The sequence below is a fragment of the Canis aureus genome, chromosome 5 (genome assembly GCF_053574225.1).
Source record: "Canis aureus isolate CA01 chromosome 5, VMU_Caureus_v.1.0, whole genome shotgun sequence".
NCBI lineage: Eukaryota > Metazoa > Chordata > Mammalia > Carnivora > Canidae > Canis > Canis aureus.
The window spans coordinates 32,157,773-32,178,388 of NC_135615.1; the positions used below are offsets into that span (position 1 = coordinate 32,157,773).

The 20,616-nt window shown below is 46.6% G+C and overlaps 2 long non-coding RNA genes across 3 annotated transcripts; one reads left to right on the plus strand and one right to left on the minus strand.

Moving 5' to 3' along the window:
* Positions 1–3,975: 3,975 nt before the first annotated feature.
* LOC144313914 (uncharacterized) lies at positions 3,976–8,548 on the minus strand. 2 transcript variants are annotated; one of them, XR_013379565.1, is made up of 3 exons: positions 8,282–8,548; positions 7,310–7,711; positions 3,976–4,229 (listed from the first exon to the last, which is right to left on the minus strand). It is a non-coding gene; the product is annotated as an uncharacterized LOC144313914 (long non-coding RNA). The 2 variants fall into 2 exon arrangements; XR_013379564.1 differs by lacking the exon at positions 3,976–4,229 and adding an exon at positions 4,259–7,230.
* LOC144313913 (uncharacterized) lies at positions 8,541–10,791 on the plus strand. Its single transcript, XR_013379563.1, has 2 exons — positions 8,541–8,925; positions 10,447–10,791. It is a non-coding gene; the product is annotated as an uncharacterized LOC144313913 (long non-coding RNA).
* Positions 10,792–20,616: the final 9,825 nt, after the last annotated feature.

Here is a 20,616-nt window from a genome sequence, read left to right on the forward strand (position 1 = left end):
GCTTGACTCCATGTGTAGAAGGGATTGAGCGAATGCCTGAGAGGTGTTGTAATGATGAGTCAGGAGAACAGGGAAGGTGGAGCAAGAGCAGGAGGTTCCTAAGTGTTGCTCTTGCAAGTGGGATAGAGTTCTAACAAAGAAGATGTGTGTGTGTGTGTGTGTGCGTGCATGTGACATGTACATCATTACTTGTGTTGTTCTCATCTCATCAGTGTCTTTTCCTTATCCTGGTAAAAAGAAAAGACATTGATTGGAAGAAAGTCTTTGTGAAAAAAAAACATATGTAATTAGGGACTAGTATCCAAAATATGCAAAGAACTCTTAAAACTCAACAGTAAGAACCCACTTAAGCAGTCGATTAAAAAATGGACAAAATCTCTAAATTGACACCTCACTGAAGATACACAGATGGCAAATAAACATATGAAAAGATGCTCAACATTGTATGTTATTAGGAAATTGCAAATTGGAGCAACAATGAGGTACCACCAAGTTGCTATTAGAATGGGCCAAAAAAAAAAAAAAAAAACAAACACAAAAACAAAAACAAAAAAAACTGACAATACTAAATGCTGATGAGGATGTGAAGCAATGGGAACTCTGACTTAGGACTGATGAAAATGCAAAATGACACAGTCATTTTGGGAGACAGATTGCCAATCTCTTGGGAAACTAAACAAATTCTGACCATATGATCCAACGAATGTACTTCCTGGTATTTGTCCAAACAGTTGAAAACTTACAACCACATAAAGTCCTGGAATGTTTATAGTTGTGTTATGCCTAATCCCCAAAACTTGGAAGCAACCCAAATATCCTTCAATAGATGAATGGGTAAAAAGCATGATACATCCGTACGGTGGAGCATTATTCAGCAATGCATGCATGAAAAGGTAGAGCACGGGGGATATTTAGAATATGGAAAGTTCCCTGTGTGATGCAGTAAAGGTATGTACACTTCCTTAAACATTTAGTAAGACCCACGCAGTATAGAACACCAAGAGTCAGCCCTAAGTTAAGTACAGACCTTGGTTAATAATCATGTGTCAATATCAGTTCATCAATTGTAACAAATGTCCCTCAGCAATGCTAGATAATGCTAGGGAAAACTGTGCAGGTATATATAAATAATCTATGAATCTTTTAAGACATAATTGCAATTTTAGATCTACACCAAAATGCAGTGAAAAGCCTGACTTGGGAATTTGCACTAATTACTTAGACTTTCTCAAATTCTTTTGTATCTTTCATTCTTTTTTTTTTTTAAGATTTTTATTTATTTATTCATGAGAGACCCAGAGAGAGAGAAAGAGAGATTTGCAGAGACACAGGCAGAGGGGGAAGCAGGCTCCATGCAGGGAGCCCGACGCGGAACTCGATCCCAGGTCTCCAGGATCAGGCCCTGGGCTGAAGGTGGCGTTAAACCACTGAGCCACTCAGGCTGCCCCTCTTTCATTCTTTTTTTTTTTTAAAAGATTTATTTATCTTTAGGGGAAGGGCAGATTGTGTGATGTGAGCAGAGGGAGGGACAAAGAGAGAGGGAGAAGAGAATCTCAAGCTGACTCCCTGCTGAGTGCTACGTGAACCCACGAGCCTGAGATCATGATCTGAACCAAAATCAAGAGTTAGACACTCAACCCACCCAAGTGCCCCTATCTCTTTTAAACTTAATTTTTGTTTGTATGTGTTCACTTTGGGAATGTAAGTGAGAAACTGATGGAGAAAGAATTTCCAGAGGAAGAAATTGCAATATTTTCTTTTTATGAGCACTCATCATATAATATAGGAGGGAATGCTGAGTATAAATAGACCACCTTTATTTTTTGTTTAATCTATTCAACTGAGATCTGTATTGCCACTACATCAAGTATTCAGTTTTGAGAATTCAGAGAGTAGGTTTTTTTTACCTATTTCTCACAATCAGTGATAATTTAGCAATCCCTACTCACATATCAATTGATTCATTTACTAGGATAATGAAATCAATAATGTCTAACTTCTTTCAGATTATGATATTAAAGAAGGCATAAAGTTCGAATTTGGGAAAATGAATTTTTAAAAATATCTGTAAAACAAACAGTTGGTTTGAAATAATGGAAGTGGAGCGGGTTTGTGGAAATAAATAGAATGGAGCAGAAAAATGGTTTGAAGGGGATATAAGCGAAATAATGTGTTAAATTGATTTCGATGGAACCCTTTATATTGGCAAACTGCTAAACAATCATTTTTTGCATATCATGAATTACCCACATTTCCACCGTCTCTCATGTTCAAGCAAAGTGCTGACGAATTAATGCTTATTAGGGAAACAACCGTGAAACAGAATGACACTCCACTTCAGGCGATATACGCAGTTAGAAATCAGAATGCTAAAGAATATCTTAAAATCCGTCAATTAATCCTCTTTTTTTCATGGCTATATTGTTGGCTGATTACAAATGAGTCACCAAAAGTATTCTGTGCATACAGAATTTGGATTTAAGGTGTGTTCGTGTCAAAGCATAGAAATACAGAAATTATTCCTAATTTGGCCAAACCTAGATAGTGCATTCCAATCTCTAAAAGTCCACTCAGAGGGACACCTGGGTGGCTCAGTGGTTGAGCGTCTGCCTTTGGCTCAGGGTATGATCCCAGTCCCGGGATCGAGTCCTGCGTCAGACTCCCTGCATGGAGCCTGCTTCTCCCTCTGCCTATGTCTCTGCCTTTCTCTCTGTGTCTCTCATGAATTAACAAATAAAATCTTACAAAAAAAAAAAAAAGTCCACTCGGAAACAAATAAATGTAAGTGGAGTGATTGTGACTGACTGACTGACTGCTCGGGGTGGTCACCGGGACGATGGCTATATCCACGCCACGAGTATTGCACAGAAACTCAGATTGATGGATACCAGTTTCACATACATGTTTGTAAGCGTGCAAAACAAAACCATAGTTAGTAATGCATGGGGGGTTGCAGATTTAGAAGAGTATTTCCATCGATACTGCATTTGCTTATGTGTGTGTCAAAAAGGAGACAGAAACACACCACCTAGTCCAACACAGAAAAATGATGTAATCGTTGACTAGGCATCAGGTTTCGAAGAAAAGAGAGGCTATGTCCACAGGGCTTGATGACAGCAAAGGCAGGGCAGCCACCCCTGCTGGGCTGCGGGGAAGAGGGGAAGGGATGGCTGAGTCTCAGGGGCTTGGTGGAAGCCCAAGGAGCAGAAGCTGGTAGACCTCTGAGGAGTGGAGGAAGGAGCCCTGTGCCTGCCTGCATGCTCCTGCAGTAGAGTCTACCCTGGGGCCAGCTGGCCCAGCAGGAGTGGGTTTGCGGGGCTCCAGCCTGGTATCACAGAGCAGTGGACAGACGGCAGCCTGGAGCCGAGGGACACCAGCTCAGTCCCTGACCTGGTGCTCGTGTCATCTCTCACCTCCTGCACAGTTCCCTCATCCTGGGAACACATTGCAATTGCTCCTTCCCTGTCTTGGGATGTGTCTTGGAGCCTCCCCGCCACCCCCAGAGCACCTAGGTGCCGTCCATCTCTGCTCTTCAGTGAGGCAAAAAACTTCCCTGAAGTCTGCCTCCCTGACTCAATCACCTCCGGAACCACAGTCCCTTTCCTAAGGTGCACAGCAAACCACCCACAGTCGGCTCATTGATGGTGAGCCCGTGTGAGGCCCACGTGAAGCACGGAAGCTCCCGGGCTGTTTCTCTCCCCCACGCATCTGTAATCTCCCTGAGGACAGGAGCCCCATCTGGGGCATTTTGTTACAGCAGCCCGTGCAGACTGAGACAGATGCCCAGGAAGTTGCCAGGTGGAGGCTGGAAACAAGGGAGCAAACAGAGAAGGTGCTAGAAGAAGCATCCTGGTCTAAGAGCTCGTCACTTGGACTTGGTGCCAGCGCATCTCTAGAGCAAACTCTTCAGGCAAATGACTTCATGGGGTAAATTAACAACCACAGAGAACAGATGCCGTGACCCCCATATCTGGGTGGAGGCTCTCGGAACTTTGTGAGTCTGGGGCTCGATGTCTAGAACATCCATTATGATATCCGCTTGATCCACTGCCATGAAATGCACCTCCCTTGTAACCTAAATACTTTATTCCACATTTTGCTCCGTTTTCGAGTCCTGTCCCCAGAGCAACCTTCCAAGGGCATTGTTGATTGACTACATGCAAGTCAGCGTGAGACAAGCAATCCGTTAACTGGCTTGTCTTGTCCAAGGGGGTGTGAGGCAGGATGAGCTGGAAAAGAGAAAGTGGGTGAACATGGAATCAGAATGTAAGATGTCGAGCCCCACACCTTCAAAGGGTACCTCGAAATAACAACAAAACAGCGTCCAAGCCCAAACTAAATTAAAAAAAAAAATAAAAAAACAATGTCGCTGGACCCGTGCCATTTCTGCCACTGCACTGAAACTGGGTTTTAGTTAACATGGCTTAAACGTTTATACTATCTGGAGCTCGCAAGCCATGTTTGCAGGTAAGTTTTTTTCTTTACAACTTGAGCCTTTATTTATTTATTTTTTTCCTTTTCTCTGTCATTCGTGACATGTAGACTCGGAATAAAGCAGTAGATCTGGGTACGTCGGTTGTTAATTGGAACATCCACCAAAAGATAATTAGCACATACTCTTGGGATGATGTGACAACCGAAGAGTCGTGACTGGAGCTGGGTTTGAAGTCGAGTAAATACAGAAATTGCATCTCTCTCTCGAAATAGCCTGCTCAAAATCTGGATTAAGTGTGAGTGCCTAGGTGTCAACAGCAGGCTGACCACAGAGCCGGGAATCAAGACACGAGCATCCAAAGCGATTACGGGTGAAGAGAGGCAATGGGATTAAAAACTGGCAGTAAAATAAATAAATAAATAAATAAATAAATAAATAAATAAATAAATAAAATAAAAAATAAAAACTGGCAGTGACGCAAAGGCGAGGCAGGGGGAAGTGACCACGACAGGGGGTCTGAAGAAGACTCACCGAGGAGGGAATGGTTAGGGCCATATTGGCGCACACATGTGGAAATACAATTCAGTTGAAAAAGAACATTCGTGCCCCTGCCCCAGAAGGTCATGAGAGTGGGCATCATTATATTAAATAACCTCTCTGGAGAGGAGGCACAAGCCAGTTTACTAAGGTATTTAAGATTGCACTGCAGGGCCGCCTGGGTGGCTCAGCGGTTGAGCATCTGCCTTCGGCCCAGGTCATGACTCCGGGGTCCCAGGATCGAGTCCCACATTGGGCTCCATGTGGGAGCCTGCTTCTCCCTCTGCCTGTGTCTCTGCCTCTCTCTCTCTCTGTGTCTCTCATGAACAAATAAATAAAATCTTTTTTAAAAAAGGGGGAAAAATCCTATCGGAGAAGCAATTAAAAAAAATCCCACTGGGAGCTATAATTCATTGGCACCAATATCTACTTGACAAAATGTTTCCCGTTCTAATTTCGGAGGGCTCGATGAGGCTCTTATTTCTCTCCTCTGTACCATTTATCTCTAACCACCGTCTTGTGCACTTGAAAGGGGCTAACCGATGGGAAGGAAGTGCTGGGTGTCCTTGAAACAATATTTAGATTCCTGATTTAAGATTGGTAGTTCTTACATCACAAATGAAATGTTGAAGACCGAGAAGGCTAACAACAAGGGAACGCCTTCATAAAATCGGTGTTAAGGAAGACTCTAACGTTAGGGACGGGATCGTTTTCCAGCGAGCGGTCCCTGGAGTCTGTCGGGAGCTGAGCGGCTGGGCTGCGGGGCCTAGGAGGCCCGACCTCCTTGAGCTCGGTCTCCGCTCGCCGCCGGCCTCCGCTCCCCGTAGGTACCTGTATCCGAAAACACCTCCTGTGCTGCCGCGCAGAGGGGCGGTGAGGATGGGACGGAGGACCAGGTCAACAGAGCCGTCCACACAGCTAAGCAGCCGTCCCAGGGCACAGGCCAACATCGTGTGACGTTAGAGGGAAGACAGTAAAACGGTGAAGTGACAAAGTCTACAATGGGGATACACACGTAAAAGAGAGTGTTCCGGGGCTCAGAAAACGGGGACCACGTATACAGGCTGACCTGATGGCACCGTACGCTCCCGTAGTGACTCCCTCAGTGCCTTAGGTGGCCTCTTGTCTCTGACCCCAAAGCAGCAGGTGACATTGTCAACCCATTTTCATTTCTTCTGTCCCCAGGTGGCCCTCTAGACACTTCGCGGTCATAACGCAGTCCTCTGCCTTTCTGTCCCCCAGACCAGGGATCCCACTGCCTGCAAGAGACTTGGCTCTAGCTCGGTGTGGGCCTCTGCTCTCGTCCTATGCCACCCTTGAAACTCTAGAGTTCTCGGATGTCTAAGGCTGCTGTCTGAGGAACTCTGCAACAGCTTCATGAGTGAATCAGACCCCTCAGGGAATCCTCTGCATCCCTGCCGCAGGGCCTCCTCCCCGCCCCACCTGCAGTGGGATGCCTTCTGGATGGAGAACAAGCGCCCACACTACACCCATGTGACTTCACGGGCTTCAGAACACCTTCCACTTGTCCCGTGGGTGTCTCACACTGCGCTCCTCCAAACACTCCCACCCCATTCCTACAGGGTATCAAACAGCCACTGATTTATGTAAGGTGCGGTGGCCTTCATCACACGCTAAGCCAATCTACCATCTGTGCGCCAGGTCGTGCCCTGCAATACCTGGGGGAACTTCCTGGTGCTTTTCATTTGGGATGATTAGCGATGCTTACAACCTGGTGGCTCTGACAGTATGATCAATAAAATAAGCGAAATTTGGAACAAATCCTTTGCTCATAAAGGATGTTGTCCTGCAATCCCCAAATCGGTTGATGTGGGACGGGTGGTAACCTTGGAGGACTTGAAGGACGAGCCAGTGAGACATCTGGAAGATTCTCATTGTACCCTCGGGGCTTGGTTGTAGTTAAAAAGTGGACTGACCCCAGAGAGTCCCCGAGCACTCTCCCTTCCTTTCAAGGGCGGCTCATGTCCCACCTTCTCCCGAGTGTCCCTGCTCTCTGCCACTGCTGTCACTGTCCTCTGAACTGTTGGAGCATTTTGTCTTTGCCTCTGGCTTCCTCATTAATGACTCAGCATAGACTGCAGCTGATAATTACAAACATATTTTTAATGCATGCACATATTCACCCTCAGCAAGTAGTTGCCAGCCGTGTAAGGCAGAGGACTCACCGCACGGGTCTTTCTCCCAGGGTCTTGCTGGAGCCCGTGCTTCACCGATGCCCCAAAAATACAGACGGGGACCTGGGCAATGGGGGAAAGGATAAGACGCACGACCAGACAAGAGTGACTGCTTATCTAAAAAGCAGGACGAGGCCTTTACCGGGTGGTTCCTTCGTTGTCCATCAACGCGGGTCTTAGAGCTGTTCTGGGCGTTCCGTGAGCTAATGCGTGTAAGTCGCTTGATCCAGGACAGGCCCCGGGCACGTGCTCAGTGCACACCAGCGATGGCTGTGGTTGCTGTGGGCTGCAGGGGGCCTACCTCTGTCTGCCCACACACCAGCTGCAAGAACCATACTCCACCCCAGTGGGGGCTCGGAAAATATTCCTAAATGTAATAGGATTGAACTGGTGGTAAAGATGCTGCAAACACTTTGTACGTCTGATTTGCAGAATTAATGACCGATCGAATCCTACTGATGCAAATGGCGGGAGACACTGTGCTTTCGTGGTAATAAAACCTCACCACAGATGCCCTCAGGGTCACAGCAAGGGGTCGCGGAGCCTGAGGACCAAAGGGAACCAATAATGGGGCATCAAGGAGACCATAAAGGAGTGCTCTGAATGTAGTTCTGCAGGAGGGGGTTTCCGTTTTCAAGGTGTGGCACATACACCTCAATAAAAATTAAAAATGAAATAAAATAACAAATACAAAATTAAAAAAAAAAACTCTCGAGCTCCTTATGGGAGCTGGGTCACCTTCTGTTACAGCTGTTTTGCTTTGTTTTCTTTCTATCGGAGACGGTGATGATTGGGGGAACGTTGATATTAGGAAGAAACCCTTCCCTGCTGCGCGACGCCCCTGCAACGCTGGCCCCTGGCACGGGGAGCAATGCTGCAGCCCCAGCTGGGTGGGCTGCAATCTAACCAGGTCCTGACACCGGCCACCTGGAGACAGGGTCGGACCCCACAGGCTGAGGCCTGGTCCCACAGCACCCCTCCCGACCCCTCGCAGACAGCACCCACAGGTCTGCGTGGTCCCCTGTGCATCTGACCTACTGGCTACTACTGATCGGAGCTGCTACAGATTCGCTTAGTGTGCGGGCGCGGCTCACAGAACTTGGGGGAAACTTACTCTTTTTGCTTACTAGACTACCAGGTTATTAAGAAAGGATATGGCTCAGGAACAGCCAGGTGGAGAGACGAGTGGGGCAAGACTGCGGAGAGGTGTGGAGGCTCTCCAGGGCCGGAGAGCTGTCCCCACTCTCCATGTGTCCTCCAACCCCAAAGCTCTCCAAACCCTGTCATTTTGGGGTCTTTGTGGAAGCTTCATCACAAAGACGTGCTTGATGGGCAGCTGATCCAGCCCCCAGCCACTCTCCCCCTCCTGGAGGTCAACGGTTGGGCTGAAAGTTCCAAATCTCCTATGATGCCTGGTTCCCCTGGCAACCAGCCCCCATTTTTAATCGTCTCCAAGAGCTGGATTCTTTACATAAACCCAGGTGTGGTTGGAAGGGGTTTCTGATGAACAACAGGACCCTCCGTCTACCCTTATGATGCCACAGCTATTTCAGGAACCGAGAGCAAAAGAAGAAATACTAGAGCCAAAGATGCTCCCATTGCTTTGATCTCTTAGGAATTTGCAAGGGTTTCCAGAGCTCTGTGGCAGGAATGAAGATGAGGATGGAGTATTTCTTACAAATCACAGTATGGTAGCTGAGTAGGAATTATTTGAGGTGTTAGGGAGGCGGCGAGGGCAGTGCCTACGCCGTGTGACGGGTGAGTACACAGCACGCTTTTTCTCTGGCCCCAGCGGGAGCCTCTCCGAGGGCAGGGCCACCTCCCTGGGCCTTCCAGGGCTGGCCCCGAGCTTGGAAGCCAACTACGCTCTGTGGGCAATGAGCCGCTTCCCTATCCTCCCTACTGGGGGATAATGAGGGTTTGGTAGTTTAGGGGTGAAGGTCCTGCACATGCCACTGCTAAAATATGCAGAACTGGCATATTGACTATTTTGAGTGGAAGTCGCTTGCGGATGCAGGGAGGGGTCTCTGACCGCCTCCTTCCTATCTCCTTTCTCTCCTGGGTCATCAAATCCCCCAGGAGATGGGTGCCCAGCTGCCTCAGTCCATTAAATGTCCTATTCTTCACTTTGGGGGCTCAGGGCCTGATCTCAGGGTTGTGAGATCGAGCCCCACATCAGGCTCCACGCTTAGCATGGAGTCTGCTCGAGATTCTCTCTCTCCTTCTGTCCCTCCCTTCCACTTGTATTCTCTCGCTATTTCTCTGTCTCTCTAAATACATAAAATATTTTAACAATAATAAATAATAAGACTATCTTTAAAAAAAAATTCTGCAGGAGAAAGGCCCCCTCCCTTCACCAGAAGAGCACACATTCTTAGACACCGAAACGGGCCTGTGCGAACGTGCCTACGACAATGACCTAAATCCCCAGGGGTCCCCCCATTTATCTCCAGTATTGCTGGTGGCCCACACCTCTATCTCTCCTGTCTTGTCAGTCTCTGCCATGGAGCATGTTCTTCAAATGGTACATGAGCTCTCAGGACTACCTACTTTCTTGGGTCTTCATTTCTTTCTTTCTTTCTTTTTTTTTTTTTTTACATTTTTTATTTAAATTTTATTTTTTAAATTTTTTAAAAATGTATTTATTTACTTATTTATTTATTTACTTGAGAGAGAGAGAGAGAGAGAGAGAGAGAAAGACAGGCAGAGGGAGAAGCAGGCTCCATGCAGAGAGCCTGACACGGGACTCGATCCCGGGACTCCAGGATCGCCCCCTGGGCCAAAGGCAGGCGCTAAACTGCTGAGCCACCCAGGGATCCCTATTTAAATTCAATTTACTAACATCTAGTATAACCCCCAGTGCTCATCCCGTCACGTGCCCCCCCTCAGTGCTCATCACCCAGTCACCCCATCCCCCCACCTGCCTCCCCTTCTGCAATCCTTTGTTTGGTTCCCAATCAGGAGTTTCTCATGGTCTGTCTCCCTCTCTAATTTGTCCCATTCATTTCCCCTCCTTTACCCTTTAATCCCTTTCACTATTTCTATTCCCTGAATGAGTGAGACCATATGATGATTGTCCTTCTCCGACTGACTTGCTTCACTCAGCATCATGCCCTCTGGTTCCATCCACGCCGATGTAAATGGTGGGTCTTCATCTCCTCTTAATCTTGGGTCTTCATTTCTTATGTAACGGAGGCCTCCATGGACACAAAGAATATTAACACTCAATAAAGTGTGCACGTTCTTCTGTTCAACTGTCTTTTTTTTTTTTTTTTCCAGTTTAATTCCCAGCAACCACAGATCCCAGATGGGCAGAGGACAATCCTCACCTCCTCTTTGCTTCCGCGGACAAGGTTACCTGACCCCAAACGCCGTGTGTAGGCGACGCCAACCAGGATTCAGAAATATTCCCGTCATAGCGACATTTCTTTTAAAAGCATCCATCAGTGATAGCTCCCTAGCAAAATTTTCCCTGATTGCCATACTTTATGCCCTTATTTTAATTTGCTTAAGCAGGCGTTATGATTATAAATTGGCTCTTGATTATCCACAGAGGTATTATCTCCCGATACTTGCTGAAAATAACTGAGCAGAAGAGGCAACTAAACTGTTTATTTTCATTCACATCGCTCTGTGCGCGCTTTTACTTTTCTGGCTCCTGTGACTGACAGCCAGAGATTTTATAAGCTGAGATATTTGATTACTTCCCCAGCCCCAGAAAGGAGCAGAATGAACCCAGGAAGAAAGAGAGCTGACGAGCATTTTTGCTGGAAGCGAGGGGTCGTGCAAACATCGAGGAGGCTCGAGCAAAGGTAGGCGGGCAGGCGGGTACTCGGCCTGCGACAGGCTCCAGCCTGGGGTATCGTAGCTGTGGCTTTACTGAGTCATGAATTTTCCAGCACACCCTCCCAAGAAGACACCTTGCATAGTTAGGCCACCTGAAGATGCTTTAAACTCTTGTTTCCTGAATAGTGGACAACGCACCTGGCCACGCTCCACTTCACGTCTCAGACACCTCCAGCTGCTACAACAAAAACTCCGCAGACTGGGTGCCTTACCCACACCGGGCATTCATCCCCTCGGCCCTGGAGCCTGAATTCTGAGGTCCAGGTGCCAGCACATCCCGTGTCTGGTGAGACCTTACCGTTTGGTTTACAGACGGGGTCCTCTGGGCAGAGGGCCGAGGGGGTTCCCTGGGGGCTCTTTTTATTTTTTTTTTAGATTTTATTTATTTATTCATGAGAGACACAGAGAGAGAGAGAGGCAGAGACACAGGAAGAGGGAGAAACAGGCTCTCTGCAGGGATCCCGATGCGGGACTCAATCCCAGGACCCTGGGGTCATGCCCTGAGTCGAAGGCAGATGCTCAACTGCTGAGCCACCCAGGGTCATGGGGGGCTCATCTGTGAGGCCTCCCTTCCTGTTGTGACCTCTGCACCTCCGGAGTCCCCACCTCCTGACACCGCTACACGGGGGGTGAGGCTTCAACAGATGGACTCGGGGGGGACGCACACATCGGGTTTCCAACGCGCCTCAGGACACCAGGGCCTACAGGTGCAAGCTGTGAGCACTCAGGTGAGAGCAGGGGTGCGGGGTCAGCCAGGCCGTGAGACCCCGGCCATCGGGGGTGGGCGCTGCGGGCAGAAGGCCTGGAGTGTCCCCGCAGGAAGCCGTGGCCCTTCTGTGACGACAGAGCCCCCTCTCCCGCCACCGGCCCTGCCTAGTTCCAGGAGCATCATCACCTTTGGCTCTGAGGTGGGCCCCTGGTGCTGCCGGGCTGCACACACTAAAAGCAGAGATGAAAAGCCACCAAGAGGCAGCGAAGTGAGGCTGGCGCTGGGCTGCGGCTGGGAGGCCTCGGCGGGCAGCTTGGCAGCAGCTTCGGCCAGGCCACCAGGTGCAGGCCGCGTGGCAGCAGGCGCATACTGTCACCCCCCCCCCACCGCTGGCCCTCACCGTGCCCTGTCCTGTCCCCCTCCAAGGTGCTGACCTGGTCTCGGGTCCTAGCAGGAGTCCTTCAGGCACAGAATGGTCCACGCAGGAGGAGGGGTCTCCCTGCAGACCAAAGGGGGAGAATCAGGATCTTTCCCTGCAGGCCCAGGAAGAGAAGGCAGGGTGCGTGGGCTTCGGTGTTGATTTATTAGTTCGTGGGTGGGGCCGGCCTGACATTTAGGGGAGAGAGAAAGTTCTGGAGAAAGAGAGGGCGGGAGAAAAGGCCAGCACCTGCCCGGTAGGGAGGAGGAACTTTCAAACACGGTTATCGGTGCTTGATTTGAACTCAGGGGCTGAACTTGCCTCCATTGCTAAGATGGAGTCAAGAGCCCCCTTATTGGGGTGTCAAGTGGGGATGATGTCAGAGGCTTAAGGGGTGTGTGATCCTTCGGACTATGTTAAAATTTCTATGATACACAAAGGTCCGCCTCTCAGGTAGAGCCCCTGGCGCAGCCTGGTCCCCCTGGGGCTCAGGAGTGGCGGTTGGCGCCCCAGGGTCCCCACCGAGGGTGCCTAGGGTAGACTTCCACCCCTGGAGAGAGGGCTCGCCCAAGCTCTGCCTGCGGGCAAGCAGCCCGGGCCCGGGAGCCCAGGCCCAGCAAAAGCCAGACATGTCATTTATGACCATTTCATGACGCTGACCTTTTTAAGTTTTTCTTACAGAATTCAGCAAATTGTAGAGCATTAGGGAAACTTTATTTTTTTAATATTATCATGCAATCACCCAGGATGTCAAATCTGAAGAATAAAGGAAGTTGTTTTATCACTATATGTTTTTTTTTTTTTCCCCAACCTTTCATGGCTGTAAAATCACTAGAAAAATTGAAGGACATGTGGATTCCATTTTGCTAATGAGTTAGGAAAGCAGAGGAATTAGAGACAGGCATAGAACAATTGATTTAGAATCTGAACATACCATGGGAGACCTACACATTGGGCTCACAGAAAACGGGACCAGGGGCACTTGGGTGGCTCAGGTCATGATCCTGGGGTCCCAGGATCGAGTCCCACGTCGGGCTCCCTGCAGGGAGCCTGCTTCTCCCTCTGCCTGTGTCTCTGCCTCTCTCTCTGTGTTCTTGTGAATATTAAATAAAATGTTTAAAAATAAATAAAAAACAAAACAGGACCAGTTATATAAAAACAAGCATGCAGTTGTGTCCGAGGTGATGACGGAACACACGTGCCCTGGAGCAAGACCACCCCATCTTCCTGTCCGCTCTGTGATTCGTGCCAGCTGAGGACCTCCGGCAGGTGCTGAACCTCGCTGTGACTCAGTGGCATCCTCTGGAGCCTGCAGATGACGATACCCACCTCAAGGTGGTGGTTGATGCCATGTAAGTGGGAGCACATCTGTAAAGTGCTCATAACGTATGCACACACTCAAGGGAAGAGTCGTGTTGCCCATGAACCAGCAGTGTGAAAGCAGACAGGTGCGATCAAGCGGGGCCTTGTGTCTGCTTCTCCACAAACAACGTCCTCGCCAAAGTCACACTCCGCAGGGTTGTTTCTGAGGCCAGGCAGAAACATGGAGTTTGGACGTTGCCATAAGGACTTTGCACCTGTTGAATCTGCTAATCCTCACAATAGCCTGAGAATCTGGTGCTGTGATCAGAGACTCGGGAAAGCTGTCGTCCAACAAATGGGCAAACTAGAATTTGGAGCCAGACTTAATAGTTGAAGATGGAAATTGAGAAGTTGATGCTTGTTCAAGGGGGTGGGGGAATGGAACAGTTAGAAATCATCAAACCAAGGTACTCTCCAGATACCTGGGCGCCGTTCATATGAACAAATGAACCACAAGACTCTCCACATGCTTGACGTGAGGCCTTGTTTTCGTCCAAAGTACCCACGACGGTGCGGAACATGGGTAACAACATCCATGGTTGGGATGAAGATGAGTAATGTTTGTGTGAACCCTAGATTCGTAAGAAGTACATCACTTTCTATGCAGAAGGCAAATACTGTCAAGAAATAATTCAAATGTCCAAGGGGCATGAGAGCCACCTCTCTATTCAACTGTAATTCTCAAGGCAGAGCGACTGCATTGAGTAAAGACCCTAGGAGACAAATACTGGGAATAGTCGACGTCCGGTCCTCTGGTTCAAGTTAAGTTCAGGAGCAGAGTAGCATCAATTACACACTAAAATAGATCTCACATTATTAATGCAGATCACAGGGAGGCCAATCATGATTCACTTCCGTGCGCTTAGGGGGCCTCAACACCAGAGCATCTCAGCTCAACTGGCCCCAAGGGGGCTGGTCTTGTTGCAAAAAGCCTTGCTCGGCGCTCACGGGCAGAAGGACTGTTTCTGGACTTGATATATCTCAATGGACATGTGGTTGAAAACCGATTTACCATTCTGATGCCAAGTCCAGGGTGGGGGTGTATAAGTGGGTTTCTCCCACGCCACCAAGCAATTCCCCACCACCACCTGGGGGTCCTACTGTTCCACTCAATTCTGACGCTGTCTACCTGGAGATGGGCCAGATCCCACCGGCTGAGCCCTCAGTCCCACAACCCTGCTCCCACCCTTCATACACCAATTACAAGTCCAAGTTGATACCAGGGGGCTTCTGACAGATGGCTGTAGATCAGAGGGTCATAACAATTCCCTCTTTAGGTTCTGTTAATTTCCCAGAGAGGCTTGTAGAACTCAGAGAAACAGTTGACTCACTGGACCACCATTTTAAAAAATATATGTTTTATCTATTTATTAGAGAGAGAGAGTGGAGGGAGAAGCAGAGGGAGGAGGAGGGAGAGAATCCTCAAGCAGGCTCCCCACTCAGTGGGCCCAATCCCAGGACCCTGAGATCACACCCTGAACCGAAATCGAGCATCAACCACTTGGCCGGCTCGGCCACTGAGGCACCCTTGGGCCATCTGTTTATGCTAAAGGATGAACCTCAAGAATGGCCAGATGGAAGAGGTGCAGGGGACAAGGTATGTGGGAAGGGCATGGAGCTTCCCTGCCCTCCCCCAGCAAGGCACCCTCCCCACACGTCCAGGGGCTCCCTGGGAGCCCTCTGAACCCGGTCCTTCTGGGGTTTTATGAAGGTCCTGTTACACAGCCATGGTTGATGAAGTCATCAGCCATCAGCGGTCTGCTCCTCCTCCAGCCCCTCTCCTTCCTGGAGGTTGGTGTGGGGGCTGGCTGGATCTGAAAGTTCAAACCCCTGAGTCACAGGGTTGCTTTTCCTGGGACCAGCGCCCCGACTCTTGGGGTGCCTTCCGAAAGCGGCCTCAGTGACATAGCAAAAGACATGTCCCTACCCCTCTTCACTTAAGAAATCCCAAAGGTGCTAAGATCTCTGCGCTCGAAACAGGCAAGAAGAGCGAATATGTATTTCTTCCTATAAATCACCACATCACAGCCTCTTTACTCAAAGACGCTGAGCCTGGGAGGGAATGGTCCCTGCTTGCTGCTCACCCAGCAGGAGTGACCGTGGGCCTGAGGCCAACCCCTGGGGTGAGCTCCTGCTCTGCCCCTGACCTGGGGTGCGCCAGAGGACCCTGTAGCCCTCAGTTTCCCTCTCTGCATGAAGGACTGTCGCCCAGAGTGACAGGGATCATGCACCCCCCACCCCAGCATTCACCCAGTGCTGGAAACAGAGCCCAGTTCTCAGCGAATACTACTGTGTCATCAACACTTGCCTCCCTCATTTCATGTTTTTCCGTCTTACTCTGCTGTCCTACTTTTCATGCCGTAAATCTGGTTTCTAACCACAGATAGCAACTTCCATCAGAGTCTATATTTTATAGCTTGGTCTTTCATTCTGACATTGTCTAAAACACCCTGCAGCATCCTGAAGTGTTCCACAAATCCTTGGGGAATTAAAGGGGTTTCCACATTAATAAGGTGAGGATCCGTTACGTATTTTTTTGTGCTAGGCCCTATGCTGCGTGTTTTACTTGCTCGGACTCATTTCATCTCCACTAACAGCCTCGAAATGCACATACTCTATGAATGAAATACATTTTTTGATGAGTGGCCAGGATGCCGCGTTTCTGTTGCCATGGCAGCAGAAGTCTGGCCCTACAAATCTGATTTTAGGAGGTGTAGTCATTGTTCTGCTCTTCTCGTCCGTCTCTGCGCTGTTTCAAGGCATTCACGCGACGATGGTGCGGCGTGAGGCCTGCCCCAAAGAGATTTTCTTCACTGTTGTCATTGTTTCCCACAACTAAAAATGGATGTTCTAGAACCTTCCCACTGCAGCTACTGAGGATGGCACCACTCTGAGCCCAGGCACAGACCTCCAAAGCCCTTGGAACATGCCTGTGACAGATAAAACCACCAGGGAGAAAGTTGGCGTGTACTTGGGGAGCTTGGCTTTAATTCAATTGTTCAACGACTGAAAGCATTAGTTTCATACAAATGCGGGGGGCATGGTGGATTATGGGGAATCCGGTGTTTGCAGGAGCGTTTCATGTAAATGTTGAGCTTGCAGCAAGCTGCTGCCCGTTGACTCCCCAGACCTCCACGGCTCATGCTCTTCAGCAGCCCAGGTGGGTCACAGAAATCCCCGTCCTGTCAAGCCTCGGTTTGAGAAGGGATTGTGTCCACAAATGTCCTTAGCGAGAGGTGGGAACTGGTTTGTACGTGCCCTTTCTAACGCCTTGTCCACTCGGGCTCCTAATAAAGCACCAATGAGCATTCGAGGTACAGCGAAAGAATGTGTGCACTTGGGTAAAAAAATAATAATAAAAAGATATATATTTATACATCTCTTTTATATAAAGATATATATATTTGTATATATATCTATAAATATATCTTTATAAATAATAAAGAGATATATTTATATATCTCTTTTATATAAAGATATATATTCTATATAAAGATTATATATATCTTTGTAAATGTATCTTTATAAATCTTTATAATTTATAAATATTTATATATCTATATAAATATATTTATATATTTATTTCATATATACATGCGACAGTTTTCTGATTTTTAAAATGTTATTGAACCCTAAAACACAAGACTTCATTCTTTGGACATTTTTGTTACGGTAAAATATACATAGTATAAAATTTACCATTTTCACTGTGTTTAAGTGTGTGGTTCAGGGATAGCCAGCAGGCACTATCTAACTCCAGAACTTTCCTCGTCCCAAACTGCAACTCCTTACCCATTTAAATGCACACCGCTTCCTTTCTTAGCAGCTATCACAACAGATCCACGAGGATTCTTGCTTTTTTCTTTTTTATCCTTTTTTTTGTGTGTGCATATTAAGGTGTATTTAACATATACAATATTAGTTTCAGGTGTACAACGTATGGATCCGACAATTCTATACATTACGAAACGCTCACCAGAATAAGTGTGATCACCATCTGCCACCTTACAACGTTCTTACAATATGATTGACTACGTTCCCTGTGCTTTACTTTTCACCCCCAGTGACTTATTTATTTTATACCTGGAATTTTGTACATACGTCTTAATCCCCTTCACCTATTTCACCCGTCCTGCCCTCCTCCCCTCTGTCAACTAGCAGTTTGTTCTCTGTATTGATGAGTCTGCTTCTGGTTTTGTGTTTGTTCATTTGTTTTGTCTTTTAGATCCTGTGTAAAGGAAACCGTTCGATATTTTGTCTTTCTCTGCCTGATTTATTTCACTTCGCATAATACACTCTAGGTCCATTCACGGTGTGGCAATGGCAAGATCTAATTCTTTCTTATGACCGAGTAATATTCAGTCGTATATGTACACCATATCTTCTTTAAAAATATATATATATCTTTAAGTAGTCTCTACACCCAACATGGGGCTCAAACTCACAACCTCAAGATCAAAAGTTACACGCTCCACTGACTGAGCCAGCTAGGCGCCCTGACCACGTCTTCTTTATCTATTCATCTACCAATGGACGCTTAGGTTGCTTCCATATCTTGGCTATTGGAAAAATTGCTGCAATGAACACAGGGGCACATATACCTTTCAGAATTACTATTTTTTGTTTTGGAGGGTTAATTACCCCGTAGTGGAATTCCTGGACCATAGGGAAGCTATATTTTTAACTTTTGAGGAGCCTTCACACTGTTTTCCACAGTGGCTGCAGCAGTTTGCATCCCCACCAACAGTGCACGAGGCCTTCCCTTTCTCCGCATCCTCACCAGCACCTGTTGCTTCTTGGGTTATTGATTTTAGTCACTCTGACAGGTGTGAGGTGTTTCATCAGTGTGGTTTTGATTAGCATTTCCCGGCTGATGAATGATGTGGAGCATCTTTTCATGTGTCTGTTGACCATCAGTATGTCTTCTTTGGAGAAATATCTGTTCAGGTGCTCTGCCCCATTTTTTTTTTTTTTTTTACAAAAAGGCTTGAGGAATTATTATTTTTTTAATTATTTATTCATTCAAAGAGGCACAGAGAGAGAGAGAGAGAGAGAGAGAGAGAGAGAGAGAGGCAGAGACACAGGCAGAGGGAGAAGAAGGCTCCATGCAGGGAGCCCGACGTGGGACTCGATCCTGGGTCTCCAGGATCATGCCCTGGGCTGCAGGTGGTGCTAAACCGCTGCACCACCGGGGCTGCCCCTTCTGCCCATTTTTAATCAAATTATTTGGTTTTCTTTCTTGTGAGTCCTAGAAGTTCTTTATATATTTTGGATGTTAATCCCTTATTGGATAGGGTTATTTCATACGCAAATTTCTTCTGCCATTCAACAGGTTGCCTTTTCATTTTGTTGATGGTTTACTTCACTGTGTGCAGAAGCTTTTCAGTTTGTTGAAGTCCCAATTGTTTATTCTTGCTTTTGTGTCCCATTCCTGTGGAGACGGATCCCGAAAAATATAGCCGAGGCCTATGTCTAAGAGTTTACTGTCTATGTTTTCTTTTAGGATTTTTATAGCTTCAGGTCTTTTTTTTTTTTTTTTTTTTTTTTTAGTAGCATGAACATATTTATTTAGGAAAAGTCATTATAAGTATCATGTTTTCTGGTTACATCTGAAATTGTTTAAAAAGGGGAGAGGGAATAGGCTGCCACATCAACTATCACCTAGCAAAATACCTGGCATACAGTAGGTATTGGAATATGTTTGGCAATTGGAAACGATAACAGTCAAAATGAGAACCTGAAAATTGGGTATTTTCAAAACAATCCAAATTTTTCTAAATTACATATACATTCAGGTAATCCATTATTCAATGTGTTTTTTACTTTGTGTTGCATTACTTTGATATAGCTTCAGGTCTTACGTTTGAGTGTTTAATCCATCGTGAGTTTGTTTTTGTGTATGGGAAAAGAAAATATTCCAGTTTTATTTTTTGCATACTGCTGTCCAGTTTTCCCAACATCATTTGTTGAGAGGACTTTTCCCCATTGAGTATTCATTCCTCCTTTGTTGAAGCATAACTGACCATATACTTGTGGGTTCCTTTCTGGGCTCTCTATCCTGTTCCACTGATCTGTGTGTCTGTTTTCATGCTACTGTTTTGATCATTATGACTTTGTAGTATAGTTTGAAATCTGCAATTGTGATTCTACATGAGGATTCTTAAAGCATGTGTATATGTTTCAGTCTCTGAAATTATGGGATATTTAAATCTTGATCCATATTCTGAGGTATTTGACATTCTCTGTGGAAATGTGTGTCATGTAAAACTTAAGAGTAGGGAAGTGACTACCACGTTCTTAGTAAGGAAATGTGAAATTACCACGTGATATGAGCTACCAAGCTTGAAATGTGGACCACAATTGCATTACTTAAGAAAAAAAAAATAAGCAAAAAGATTTATGTCTAAAAGAAGCCAGAAAGGGATGTAGGCAGAGTTATTTGAGATAATAGCATCTGACAGAACTTAGTACAGGTTAGTGATTTGTGTGTTACTCTTAGGCTCTAAGTGAGTTACATGGAGTTACTGATATTATTACTGCTGGTTGATTATGTTTTAATCTTCTCACACCTCACTTGTTTCCATGGACGGATTTTATATTTTTGTGGATGATGCTTTAAGTGGGGAGAAGATGGGAACACCAAAACAATGGGTCTGTGTCAGTAACGTTGGATGCCATCCAGATTGGCACCCGGCCTTGACCTTGCATTTACCAAAAGCCATTGTCGGAAGAACTGTGCCTAAGGAGTCATAGAACTAAATTCAATACATATGTATTTGAGGGCAAATAACTGATTTGAGAACGAAATTTTCAAATTAATTTTTTCAAGTGGATGGACTTTTCAATTTGTCAAAAACACTTTTTAGATCCGTTGTCCTTCTCCTCCTGAGGTCTGGCCATGAGAGTTAGAAGAGTGTTGCATTACGAAACATTGTCGGAAGAGCCAGATTATGTCCAGGAGAATATTGAAGCTGGGCTAATCACCAAAAAAAATTGATTTAGCATTTGCAACTGAATTTGTTTTAGTTTGCAGTATCTTTTTACCATATGCTCCATGTGGGCAAGTAAACATTTCGAGTAATGAATGTTTATTACCCTGTGTTCCTAAAATAAA